This window comes from Penaeus monodon, chromosome 14, assembly GCF_015228065.2.
Source record: "Penaeus monodon isolate SGIC_2016 chromosome 14, NSTDA_Pmon_1, whole genome shotgun sequence".
NCBI lineage: Eukaryota > Metazoa > Arthropoda > Malacostraca > Decapoda > Penaeidae > Penaeus > Penaeus monodon.
In genome coordinates this window covers 28,163,382-28,169,205 of record NC_051399.1, presented here as the reverse complement: position 1 = coordinate 28,169,205, position 5,824 = coordinate 28,163,382, and the positions used below count along the sequence as shown (strand labels likewise).

The 5,824-nt window shown below is 37.1% G+C and overlaps 1 non-coding gene across 1 annotated transcript; it reads right to left on the bottom strand.

Annotated features, from left to right (window-relative positions):
• Positions 1 to 3,847: 3,847 nt before the first annotated feature.
• Trnan-guu lies at positions 3,848 to 3,921 on the bottom strand. Its single transcript has one exon. It is a non-coding gene; the product is annotated as a tRNA-Asn (tRNA).
• Positions 3,922 to 5,824: the final 1,903 nt, after the last annotated feature.

The window sequence follows — 5,824 nt, the reverse complement described above, 5'->3', positions numbered from 1 at the left end:
AGAGATATAAATAGATGGATATAGATAGTGCTGCGCGTGCGCGCACACACACACACAATATATATAAATATATATATATATATACATATATATATATATATATATATATATATATATATATATATATATATATATATATAATCATAGTAGGATATATATATATATATTATATATATATATATATATATATAATATATATATATATATATATTAATATATTATATAATATATATATATAATATATATTATATAATATATATATGTGTGTGTGTGTGTGTGTGTGTGTGTGTGTGTGTGTATGTGTGTGTGTGTGTGTGTGTGTGTGTGTGTTCTTATGCGTGCTTGTATGTACATGTCCTCTCTTGGGAGATGGAAAACATACAGTAAAGTCAGTTTTATGAATAAACAGACATCCAATTACATTTATGGAGTCCTCAAACTAAAGAAACTTACTGACCTTCATCTCTTACCGCCACAAGCACACAAACATTTTATCAAAGGCATGATTGCGACTTCATGATATTTAATCTTGCTTAAGGCTTCCTCTTCCCTACTTTCGCCGCAATGTCTCCCCAAAAGTAAATAGTCACAGTCTCGGTAGACCTCTGTGTAAATCTAATGAGATCATGAGGCCATTTATTAATACAATTATAAAAGTATAACAAAAACGCAAATTATAGAAGAAAAAATATAGGACTTCAACCTTCGGCATTAACTCTCACGTCATATTTTCAAATAACATTTTAAGGTCTGATGTAAACATTATAATCCATACTGTTTGCTAATGAACGAGCGACTTCTGCAAGGAATGCCGTCGCGAACCGCGTGACCGAGACTTCCAGGGACCCGTTGGAGCAACATGACTTGGTTTCCTGGAGCACCCGTCATGTAATCACAATCAGAACCAATTTCATATCCCGACAAAGTCCGAACTCGTGGTAGCTCTCCATTCAGTTGAAACAAACCATATAATCAGCAGCAATACTGGAAGCCTAATAAAGCTGTTAAAACACCTCTCAATACGCATAAAAAGATCCACGATATAAACGGTGTATATAAGAGGGAAAGGTCGGCTGGGAGAGACAATAAGAAGCCTACCTTGAGAGACCATGAGTATAAGCTTACCTTGACCTGAGACGCGGAGACACGAGACACTCGTTGTGGGGAATCCACGCTTTAAGCAAGAGTACGAGAGCCCACAGGATAGCAATTCTTTAAGCAAGAGTATGAGGCCTCAGGATAAGAATTCTGTCTTGTTGTCTTTTGCCTTCTCACGCTATATGCATGTATCGCATAAAAAATGACACGAAAATATGACCTTATTTCAGTGTTGAAAATATGTAAAATTGACATCTTAACATATACCTGAAGGCTATCGAGTTAAAATACAAATAATGGCATGTCATGTGACATGTTGATTTAAAAAATGCAGGTGATCTTTGCAAGATGGGCCGATATGACAAAATTGACTGAAACCTTTATCCAAACATCAACATATGCGGCAATACCACCTGGGCCATTTGCATCCTAATCCAAGTGTTGCTACCCTTCTGGTGCTCTCTCTCTCTCTCTCTCTCTCTCTCCTCTCTCTCTCTCCCATCTCTCCTCCATCTCTCTTCTCTCTCTCTCTCTCCTCTCTCTCTTCTCTCTCTCTCTCTCTCTTCTCTCTTTTCCTCCTCTTTCTCTCTCTCTCTCTGTTCACTTCACCCCCCTTCCATTCTGCCTGTAGGACATCTTGCCCTCGAGTGGACCCCGCAACCCCTGCCCCTCCTCTATGGACGCTATCAGTTGATGCTCAATATTGTGAATCGAAGTAATCAATTTGCATATATGAATAGGTGACTTCCTCACCGTTTTTTATACTGCATTGCTATATTTTCCTGAGAAGCTTTTCCCGTTTTGCCATTACTGTTTCATAATGACCTCAAGCATTCCAACACACATCCACACCAAAAAAGTGTGGGGTTGTCATTTTTTATTGTAGTCATTGGATGGTATAGCGACGGTTATTTCATGTTGCCCCTTAAAATTCGCGATAGACCTTGACTTTCAAGTATGTTACAATGACCTAACTTTCCAACTGCATTACTCCCTTTAGCCATGTTTGAGTTGGTAACTGTTTTCCCTTTATCTTCGGTTTTTTAAAAAATCTATATTTTAAAAAAGTTGCCACCATAGTTCCATGAAGGGCTAGCATGCCTATAGAGTGGCTGCATTCACAATGCAGTATTAAGGGAATATATATTAAAAAAATCACTTTTTGCTTAATCATACACACTAAGGCTGTTCAAATAAAAAAAAAATCTAATACTGACAAGAAACAGTGAGAATGGCGATTCAATAAGCATGTTCTCACAAAAAAATGGTTTTTAATGTACAAACCCCTTGGATTTATCAAAACGCCACTTTATTATCTTACTGGCAAGGGTCGTTGTGACATTAATAGCCATTTCTTTTCGTCTCCTTGCTAATCTCCAAGGCTTGTTAAAAGGACTATCACTTTTCATGCTGTAAAATTTTTAAAATCACTCTGTATTCCGGGAAAAAACACTTTAATCGCATGCTTTAAAAACTAAGAGTATTTTTTTTATTTTTGTATTCATATACAATGTCATTCTATTTCCTACGTATCATGCTATTGCATAATAAAAAAAACATATCAATTAGTAAAGCGTTACTGATTAACATTATGCTAGCTCCTAAAGGGTTTATTCCGTATATCTATCCTAATGCACAAGCATCTTCGTTAGGCAACAGGAACATCACTTCCTTCCTCTCACTGAACACGAGAATGCGAGGTGCTAAAAATAACGATTAATATGAAGCATCTTGCGAGACGCGCAAAGAAAAGTTGCGTTCATTTTTCTGTTGTGTTTAATTGCATAGGGAAAATGAAAAAATATAATGTATTGCCAATTGAGGAAAAAAACGGAGGAATCTTTAGTACCGATTCCAGTAAACGAGGCTGTTGCGCCATGTCACGGAACAAGGAAAAAAATATTATCCAGGTCACGAGAACGGCCAAAGCACATGCACTGTAACCTTATTTTGCCACTTTATAGAAGCTAAGCTCTAAAGAATTACATGTAAGCATGCGCATGCGCAACACGGTCTCCATGTACACATGCGCATGCGCAACACGCTCTCCATGTACACACATGCGCACACATAAACAAATGCGCGCGCACACACACACATAAATAAGCACATATACACACAAATGCACAGACACATGGGAAACGGTATACGGTAACTCGGCAACTATCCGTAAAAGTTCGCTTACCTTGGGGTTAAATCAGTACCTACAGGTCACGCGTGGGCGACGCAACGTTTTGCTGGTGAAAGTCTGATCCCCATTGGGTATGCAGTGCACATAGGTATCACTTTCTTCAAACGCTTCCTCGAAACGTCATATTCGTTCATTTTGTACAGTATACCATACATTGTACAGTGGTAGAAAGAAAAAACACAATGCGCAAAAATATAACTATTGAAAATGAAAATGTTTCAAAATCCTCCTGGATTCCATCTTCACGCCTGAAGATGGAATCCAGAAGTTTGAAACTGTTGTCTCGATTTTAATAAATCTTATTTGTGCATTGTGGGTTTTTCTACCATAGTATCAACACGGTAGAGTGCTTTTCCAGTGTACAGTGTATGCATTTTGTACAGTATACTATATATGTCAGTCAATCCGGTTAACATATAATTTCCTGAACATTTTGGGTGTACACTCTCTCAGACGATTCTATGTGATGAATGATTAACGTCTATGACTTCTGACGTATTTTTTAGCATATGTTGCCTAATTGGGTAAACGCGCATAACATGAAGTTTGAAAAACTAGCGCCCCCGGGTGGGCTCGAACCACCAACCTTTCGGTTAACAGCCGAACGCGCTAACCGATTGTGCCACGGAGGCTTGATGTAATCATGGTTGCAGCAGATATGACAATTTTAATATACCACTGTGCTGATACTCCCGTACTTAATTATACTCGTAGTCACACCGTTTTTCTACGCATTAAATTCCTTCCTCTATCTGCTTTGCTTATGTTAAAATTCAAAGGTTCTGCATACTCTACTATTTCCTACAAATCTTAACTTTCGTGTGTGACCTTGTAGATAAACACTCTCGAGAGCCCGTATCGACGTTCATGGTTTTCAAGATAAGTATTTATATATGTATGTCCATATATAAACATATATATTTATATGTATATACATGTATATCTGTGTATGCATATACACATATCCGTACACAAACATAAATATGCATAGGTGTGTGTATAGACATAGACACACACACACACACCTGATTTTGTACTTGGCTTTTGTTTATCTGTTTATTTTGTTGTTATTGATTGTTAGTTTACTTTGTTATGTGTTGTTTATATGTTTATGTATATATAGTTTGTCTCTCTATCTGTATTTCTATGTATATTTTCAGCCTCTGGCTGCATGAAAATCAATAAACCGATTATTATTATTATTATTATTATTACACACACACACACACACACACACACACACACACACACACACACACACACACACACACACACACACACACACACACACACACACACACATACACACACACACACACACACATGTGTATAAATACACATAGGTGCATATATATATAAATTTATATGAATCCGAAGACTCACATACACACACTTACACACATGTACCGTATTTTTTTAATGATGTATGCTTTTGGTGTTCAAATTATAGAGGTTAATATCAGTTTGTGTGCTACTCGATTATAGAGAAAACGCTTGCCAAGTTTGTTTACACACAGAGACCTAAACTAACGCTGTCTATAAACTCATTAACACCACCTAGAGTTAAAAGAAAAAGAAAAAGTGTTCAGGTACATTTCGGTTGTACTTACAACACTCCCATACTTCCACGCAGAAACGCACATTGCATGTGTAGTTAAATATCTTAAAGATGTCATGGATGCAAAAAAAATCTATATGTCTCTACACATTTGTCTATGTACATATAGATCTATATACTGTATAACTATATTTATGTGTGTATACATATATGTTACACATATCTACATCTAAATACTATATTTAAGCATAATCGATATCATGCACGTACACATCACATGCACGCTCGCGCGCGCGCTTGTGTGTGTGTGTGTGTGTGTGTGTGTGTGTGTGTGTGTGTGTGTGTGTGTGTGTGTGTGTGTGTGTGTGTGTGTGTGTGTGAAGGGGAAGAGATTACATCAAAACACGGACCAAGGCTATCAGGAAACAAAAATGAAAATGAAACTCGCTTGTAATTTAAAATACCTGTCTTCTGGCTTCGGTACGTCTATGAGTACGAACTGAAAATTTGCATCAGCGATATCTCTATACATATCCACAAGGAAGTGGATATATATAGAGTTAAGCAGTAAATTTCAATGTTCAAAACAAGAGAAGCCTACATATCCATCCTGACTCCAACTGATTAGCCATTACTAAATCTCTCTCTCTCTCTCTCTCTCTCTCTCTCTCTCTCTCTCTCTCTCTCTCTCTCTCTCTCTCTCTCTCTCTCTCTTTCTCACTATCTCTCTCTCTCTCTCCTACCTATATAAATCTAAGTCTAGTTCATATTGATATGATTACAAAAAATATATTTCCACCTCTTTACGTCTCTTCGATACAGGTTGGATCAAAACTTGCCTGCCAGCAAAAAGTTGGTAAAAGTCATACCCTGTTCAAAATTACATTTTTGCAATGGTGCACCTTGTGAATACACAGTATCCTGTTTTACTGTATTTCCAGATGAAGCAGGGAGGCGTAAATTCTGTGTTAACCCAA